At 53.3% G+C, this 8,295-nt stretch overlaps 1 long non-coding RNA gene across 1 annotated transcript; it reads right to left on the bottom strand.

Moving 5' to 3' along the window:
* Positions 1-4,185: 4,185 nt before the first annotated feature.
* Positions 4,186-7,729, bottom strand: LOC127202095 (uncharacterized). The gene is made up of 3 exons (XR_007832283.1): positions 6,959-7,729; positions 6,128-6,334; positions 4,186-5,210 (listed from the first exon to the last, which is right to left on the bottom strand). It is a non-coding gene; the product is annotated as an uncharacterized LOC127202095 (long non-coding RNA).
* Positions 7,730-8,295: the final 566 nt, after the last annotated feature.

The following is an 8,295-nucleotide window of genomic DNA, read 5'->3' as shown; positions in this document are numbered from 1 at the left end:
TGGTGGTGGTCTGGGAGTGGCAAAGAGACAATATACTTAGCTGAGGCCAAGGGCTTGGCGTGTTCTGTTCTTTGAAGGTGTACCCACTGCTTGCCCTGTTCCCGTCCTGGACTTTGTAACCACCCATAAGGTGGGACCCTCAGTGTGGGTTGGCTCTGGAGTGAAATAAAGGTGGATGGGATGGATTTGAGTTGAAGTCAGAGACTGTGGAGGCTCAGGGACTATCTCTGCAGTTGGCAATTAAGGTTTCGGCTTTGGGTGCATCTTGGAGCTGGATTGAAATAAACCCACTTCCGTGTGTATTTCGGATCAGTCCAGTGTTTAAAACAAACAAACAAACGAACAAACAAAAAATCAAGGACAGCACCAATCTCTGGTATCCCAAATCTGCATGGCTGGGAAGAGGTTTACATAAAATTTGTGAGGACAAAAAGGCGAAATCAGTGCTGGTTCGAGTACATGTCTCTATGAACCCCAGGACAGAGGAGAAGACAAGTCTGTTCTTAGGAGTCGCATGGCCTAGGCTGCAGCAGCATCCAGCATGCACTTGGCTACCACAGAACCTGCATATTGCAGGCTTGCAAAGCAGGCTGCCTTCAAAACACAGCACAAAGCCTCAAAATGCAGTCATCTCTCCTCCCTGGTCCCAGGTCTGGCAATTTTGTCATATGTTTAAGCTGCAGATTTGATTTGAATTTAAAACAACTCGAGCCTGAGAGAAATCTCCTAAGGGGAATTCATATGGGGATTTCATTCACAGGCTTCTTGCCTATGACCCCAGCAGGCCCTTGTTGCTAGGTCATGTTTCTATTTTTAGACAAAAGAGAGAAAATGAAAAGATGAACCTAGCTAGGGAGAGTTGCTGACACTTCCTCTCTGACCTGGAACTTTCCCTGTTCTCCATAAGGCCTGATGCCCCACCCCCACCTAAACTTGGTACTTCAAAATCTCTAGGCACAAATACTGCTTTCAATACATTTGGCTTAATTCTTTTTTCATCACGTTGGCTTGTGCGCTGCAATTAAATATTAAAGACCTGAATCGATTTGGCTAGGACTTGGCAAAAATACCCAATGAAAGAACTATAGATGGGTCTTGAAAGAAAAAAAAATCTTTATTAGGTATCATAATTCTCAGCGTTGCTGTTGATATCCTCAGCCCACCAAGCTTCAGACACTCAGACACACACACACACACACACACACACACACACACACACCTCGCCAGGCCAGCACAAACTACAGTCTGCCCATGTTGACTCATGGGCTCAAAAACCACCCACAGAGTAGCTGATGAAGGGGAGGCTCCATCTGTCCCAGGCAGGAGTTCTGCAGCTGCCCCCTAAGGTTGAAATAGGGGTGGGTATTACATAAGCTCTCAATAGTGGAAGAGAAATTTTCCTTTTAGAGCTGGTGCGGATGGGTGAATTTCTTTTGTGGTCAAGTGCCTTCCACGTTAGCGATGGGCGTGGTTGTGTGAGCAAACCTATGGCTTAGTATGTGTGCATGAAGATAGGCTAGCTGGGGGACACACCTCTCCCCAGATATTAGCTATCTGATGAAAGTTCTGTGTGGACCCCTCCCCTGACAGAAGGAAATTCATAGAATTTACCAGTCTCTGTTAAAGAATGGATTCTTTTCCCCTGAGACAGATCTGGGCTGTCTTTGGTAGGGGGTGAGTGGGTGGGTGGGGGTGGGGCAGAGAGAAACATAGTAACTGTAATTAGTCTTTTGATGCATTCCTAAGTCTATTCCAAGTACTGGGTTCCTTCAGAAACACAAGAGCTTGTACCCTATGGGGACTAAGGCAGTAGTGGATGTGAGCAAATCCAAGGGCAAAACTATGGCGGCTTCGCCCTACTGTTTGACCATGCATTTCTCTCTTCATTTTAGCCATACAATGTAATTAGAAGGCTCAAACAGGCAGGGGAGATGATATTGAGAATTCAAGAGATGCCTTGGGAGAGCAGAAAGCCTCAGAGTCTCTGCATAATTACTGATGGGCAGAAAAGGGCAGCAAATGTAGAGGCAGGAGGCAGCTCAGGCTGACCTTGGCTCTAATTCTTCATTTGGTGGAAACAAAAGGGGGCTTGTAATTACACCTGGGGCTAAGAAGGCCACTAGAGTCCTACACACAAACCCTTTCTGTGAAGGGGACCTGGTGAGCACACACTCACACTGCTTCGTGCAGCCTGGCCAGTCCAGAACACTCCCACACACTAATGCTTTCTGGTACAAGAGTTTACGTAAGCAATAAAATACAAATGCATCTTTCCCAGCATAGGTCTTCTGTATCAGATCCTGGGGAAGGCGTTAGAGATGGGGTCTGTGGTCGGAGCTTCGGAGCTCTCAGAGAAAAAGCATATTGGGTTTCTACCTAAAAGGACCGTACTTGGGGAGGCATCTGGAGGTTACGTAAGATGAAGTATTGGTGAAGGGCAAGGGGACATTTGAAGGAATCACAGGGAAGCCATTACTGAGCAGAGGATTGCTAATGGGGACATTTGTGGTACAGGGGGTTGGGCCATCAGCAGCTTAGGCCATTGCTTGAAGGCAAAATAACATCTCAACCGGAGGCATAGGGGGGCAACGGGTGTACCTCCAAAATGACACAGCTCACTGGCTGTTCTCTTCTAACCTGTCAGAAAGCATGGAAGCAACCCAGGACCGGGCCTGTTCTCATTTCAAGGGAGGTAGGTTTTGAAGGCAAACGGCTATGGTGTCTCTGAGGACAGCCATTGCTAAGTCTTTCTCCTTTGCCTCACAAGCTTAGCTTGCCCTATAGGACTCATCAGAGAAGGGCCTAGGACATGTGCACTGCAACCTTCCTGTGATGGATTTAACCTCATCCTGGCTAGCTCTAACACTCCCTTCTTTGAGGGAATTCAGAAGGTAAGTAAGATGACATCATCCCAAAGAAGAACATACAAGTAATAATGAATGGTCGTGAGGAAACTAGGCTAGAGAGGTACTGATCTGTGATACCATAGAAAAATACTAAATTGGCTAGACTAGATGAGGCTGAGGCTTTCGAGAAGAGAGAACTTCAACGGATGCTCCTTTTAGACCCTGATCACTGTGTTAGAAATCAGATTAGACTCCTAAGCATCCTTTGTGGGCTTGCCCTTGTAAAGGCAGGCCTCTGGCACCACAGCAGGGGGGAAGGGCTACAGCCTGTTTCCTGGGTGGGAAGGCCAGCTCTTGGCTTCCTTTCCCTCTTCCCCCTCCCCGCCCGCCCCCGCCCCCTGCTGCTGGGACCTGCCCCTCCTCCATTTTCTCCACCTGGAAATTAATGAGTTTAGGTCAGCCACCAGGCCACCATCCATCCACACACTGCAGGTTGGTGGTGAACACTGAGCCGGGGAGATGGGATGAGACTGTGTGTGGGGGGGGGATGGGGGAAGGCTCTAGGACCAGCTGCTGCTGGGGGCCGATTTGGGAAGCAGGTGCTTTGGGATAAGGGAGGTTTAACCCTTTCTGTTCCTGGACAGCCTGCTTCAAAACAGACTTTCCTCAGGCCCCCACCTGTACACATGCTGTTTTACCTTCTGTCTGGGTTTTAAGAGCAACAGAGGAGCACTCCCTTTGAGGGGATGCAGAATACTGCCTCTGTTTCCTGCAGCTCTCTGCCTGTCACTTCCGTCACAGCCCCAAGGAGGCTGGGAGGCCCTCCTTGCAGCGTCAGCTTTGATGGAGTCTGTGCGCTGTCCATGAGCAAATTTGCTGAGTGCTTTCTCCCCAGAGACCGGCTTAAGCTTGTCATATGCTCACAGTTCTCTTCACCAAAGGGTGACAAACAGCTTTCCCCCAAAGACAACTATAACCCATCAGCCCCAAGCGGAACGCAATGTAGCTGCAGTCCAGGCTACGTGGTAGTTTGCCAGGCTCATGGGTGCCGAATTATTAGTATTTGTTTAACGGTAAATTGAAAGCCAGGACAAAAACGGAAAGGGAGGAAGGTGTTGACTGGCTACAATAGGCAGGGTCCCAGATGCTCACACGCACTCTTCACTCTTCAGCGGCCCCTAGGCTGTCTTTTACTCCCACCCCCATCCCCGCCACCGCCACGCTTGCATAGATCGTGTTTCTGTCACAGAATGGGTTGTTCGCTTCCTAGATTCTATTTGCATCTGCACAAGCCCTTCTCTGTCGGTAGCCGCACCTCCCCCCCTACACCGCCCCCCCCCCCGCACCCAAAGGCTGCAATGCGAGGCACCCAGAAGCCTGCCACCCCTCCTGTGGCGCGTGCAGCTGCAGCGCAGAAATCTGCCCAGGGCGTTGGGCTGGGTCGATCCTTCCGTGGCGGGCCTTCGCGGACCCAAGGTGCTCAGACAGCCCCATTCTTGGCATTCACCGCGTGCCTTAATTGTATGGACATTTAAATCAAGGTCCGCTGTGAACACGGAGAGAGAGGCCTTTCTCCTGAGGAAGGAAGGAAGGAAGGAAGGAAGGAAGGAAGGAAGGAGGGAGGGAGGGAGGAGGGCAAGAGGGGAGGGGGAAGAGGAAGGGAGGAAAGAAGGAAGGGAAGGTGAAAGAAAGACAGGGAATGGGAAAAAGATGGAATGAAAAAACGAGGAATGAGAAAGAAAAAGCTGGCGACGCGTGGTGTGCGTGAGCACTGACAGCAGGGAGGGTGTGGGGTTAGGGAACGCGATGAGCTAAGGACCACCGCATCCTTCCTACCGCAGCTCCCTCAGTCGCAGACAATGAGATAACAGCCACGTCCTCCGAAGGCTCTTTGTTCTCCCGCATCCTTTCGTTTCCAGGCTTTTCCCTGCAAAGGGGGAGGGGGTGGAGGGTTCGGGGTGTGGGTGGAAGTGGGAGACGGAGGGGTGCCTCCCCCCCGTGTTAATTACCCCGACTCCCTCACTCCTTTCCGCTCGCTTCGTCTCCCCTGCAGTTCCAGACAATGAAAAAACATCAACCCCACCTCGCCCCACCGCCGCGAGTCATACCCACCCAATTCGCTTTCAGCTTCGCCTAGGAAACTGAGGGGGGCCAAAGGGAGGGAGAAGACGTTGAGGAAAGGGATGGCAAGCAATGGCTCGGCAACCGCTGCCTAGGCAGGGCGTGTGGCTGCGGGTTTTTACCTTGAGTGTTAAGAGTCCTGGGGCAGCCTGGCCGGGCGTGCCGCAGGGCTGAGCTGCAGCGGCCCTTGTCCAGGATCTGTGGGAATCAGCCTTCCGGAACTCTCCTGCAGCGGTCCTTTCGCTTAGGTCCCAAGTGGTGGAGGGGAAAAAGGAAAAGAGAAAAAAAAATAAATAAATAAGAGCGAGGCCCATCTGGTCCCTCATCAGCCTTGTCAAGTCTTGCATACGCTAAAATGCTAATGACCTAGATAGCTCATGCAAAATGCAGCAGGAGGGAGGGAGCGAGGGAGGGGGGAGCGAAGGGAGAGCGAGGGAGGGAGGAGTGAAGGGAGGGGGAGACAGGGGGAGGAGGGGAGACTGGGAAGGGGGAGGGGGGAAAGGAGGAAGAGGAGAGAGAGAGAGAGAGAGAGAGAGAGAGAGAGAGAGAGAGAGAGAGAGAGAGAGCGCGAGCGCACATCCCTACATGCTCCCTACCCCACCCTTGTCAACCGGTATTACAGGGGTAAAAGGGTGGGCGTAGATTTAAAAGGTCACCCCCATATAATGTAGCTGGATGGGGTGGGGGAAGAGACCCCCAAACCTATGGGGACAATAAAACATTTTAAGACCCCTCCCTGTCTGCCCTTCACCACTCTGTTTACACACGAGTCCAGTCACCTTATGCTTGTACATGTCAATTTCTTAAGATTGCTTTCAACAGACACCCACGTTGTTATATTCGGCACAGCTCATCCAGCGCACCAGGGTGAGGAAGATGCTTCCTAATCCACACCCCTCCCTCACCTGGCCCGTCCCATTCCTCACTCGTCCGTTAGCCTTTCGGGCAGCCTCCCACTGCTTCCCTTTTCTAAGCCTTCCCCATTGCCCTTTCATACACCCCAGGAAGGGTGAGGTAGAGAGCATATAGGGCAAGTCAAACCCAACTGGATCTGTTCCTCGGTCAACTTCCCACCCACCCCACAGGGTGGGGGGACAGAGTCATTACCTAACACTGACCCTCCTAAAGCATGCCACAAAGATCAGTAAGAGTCCAAATACCCTCAGAGGTCTGCAGCTCCCGCGGGGTGCTTTTGGGCAGTGTTGATTTCTCCAGTGCGGGAGCAAGAGTTCCGCGCGTCCCTCGTCGCCAAGCCCAAGACGCTTTGTCCGGGAGTCCACACAAGATCTTCATCTTTTTGTTCGCCTTTAAAAGACATTGGTTGCAGTCTGCAATGTTTCAGCCAGTCCAAACCAAAGGCAGAGCTACTGGAATAAAAAGGGATGGGGATAATGTATATGCAGACGAATGCGGAGAACTGCGAAGGCTAAAGGCAGCCCCGCAAGCTGGGAGCGGCCTCCCTGGCCAATCCCCGATCGCTCCTTTGGCTGATAGGGCTCCGAGCAGGCTCTGGTGGTCCCACCACCTGGCCTGAGAAAAAGCTAACGGTAAAACCCGGCTTCGTGGGGATGACCCTGAAGAGAATAAAGAAACAAACAAAAACCCGAACAAAACAAAACAAAACAAAAAACAAAACAAAACAAAACAAAAAACCAAAAACAAAACAAAACAAAAAAAAAAACCAGAATCCTCCTCCGGTGAACTAGAGCATGCGTGCAGAAGAAACTGCACTGCTGGTGGCCGCGGCCAGGGGGGAAGGATGCTAGCGCAAGAGGCGAAGGTTGCAGAGGCTGCACCCTCAGATGAATAATAATAAAGCGCTGAGAAGTTGCAATGCAGCTTGGAAATCCAGCCCTGCGCGTGAACTCGCGTCGAGTGCGGATTGCAGGGATGGGGGAGAAGGAGGAGGAGAGAGGGGGAAGGGGTGAGGGAATTGAGAGGAAGACGGGGGGGGGGCACATATAATTTAGAGCCTTTTCTTTTAGCCTTACCAAGCGCTGATCTCCTTCACTGTCCTCGTTGGGTGAGGCCGAGGTCCTTTAAAAAAAATTATTATTCCTTTAACGGATTATTCAGCTAAGAGAAGCCACATCTGCTGACGGTTCCGAAAACAAGAGGATTAGGAGTCGGTCCACAGAGCCCGGCCCGCAGCCCCCCACCCCCTCTGCACCAGCACACGTCACTCTCACTGCCCCCGGGCACCTCCCTCTCCTCGGTGTTCGCGAGGGCTGTGCCAAGGAAAATGCGGATTTGGGGAAAGTGAGAAGTGGGGGTGCTCTCAAGAGCGGGAAAGCCAGGCCGGAGGTGGCGATTCGCACCCCCCACACTTACAAGCGCTTCCGTTTATCCGTTTAGGTCTTGGGAGAAGGGGGCGCTTTCGTCGCACCCACACGCGCCGCAACAGCAGCAGTCAGAGCCCTCGGACCCCTTGAAGCCACCCTGGCCACCCAGGCCCTGCCAAAGTCCTTTGGGCGGACTCAGGGGCTCAATCCTACACCTGCCTGCATCGCTTCATGTTCTCCTGTCCCCTTCTTCTCGGTCCCCACGGTGCAACACCGTGGCTAGCCCACTTGCGGTTTCTTGCGCTTCGGCCAATGCCATGGGGGGCTTGGAGCACCAGCACGCCTTCTGCTCGTCGACTTCAGCCTGAATTGCCCGGGTACCGCCAGCTGCGGCTCGGGCCAGGCTGGTGAGGCTGGAACTAGGTGCTGCTGCGGTTGCGGTTGCCGTCACTGCAGAGAGCGCGCGGCTGCGGGGCAGTGCGGCGACCCGAGCGCCAGTGCAGCCTCCTCCTCACCCCGCCCTAGGCTGGCGTCTGGGCAGGACAGTGCGGGGGGTGGGAAGACGAATGGCGGAGGGTGGGGGGATGGAGGACCATAGTCTCCTGTCGTCGTTCCCTCCTCCCCCCACCTCCCCCCGCAGTCAAGGTGAAAGTGAAGGAGAGCGGGCGCGCGTGCTCGAGCCTCTAGTTGCGCGCGCGCGCCCCTCCCCTGCCCGCGCCCTCCCTCCCGCCCTCGCCCGCCGGGGCCAGATGGACGTCCGAGATTACAGAGGCACAAAAGTGCGTCTACACGTCCGGCCACCCGTCCTGCGGACGTGGAGAGCCACTTCGGGGAGGCGCCTTTTGTTGTAGTTGTGGGGCTGTGTGACTGTTTCTCCAAGAGCACCGAGTTAGCTGTGGCCTTAAAGATGGTCCTAGAATGAATGTCCCCATAAGAGCGAACCAAAGAGACCTTTCCCCCGCCTCGAGCTCCCCCTTCGCCCCCCCACCCGCCCCCGCTCCTGCAATGAGAAATCTGTCTTCCCAAAGGGCTACTGCGGCAGCCGC

The sequence above is a fragment of the Acomys russatus genome, chromosome 18 (genome assembly GCF_903995435.1).
Source record: "Acomys russatus chromosome 18, mAcoRus1.1, whole genome shotgun sequence".
Lineage (NCBI taxonomy): Eukaryota > Metazoa > Chordata > Mammalia > Rodentia > Muridae > Acomys > Acomys russatus.
Note: the sequence above shows the minus strand (reverse complement) of the source record. Positions and strands in the feature narration are given on the sequence as shown.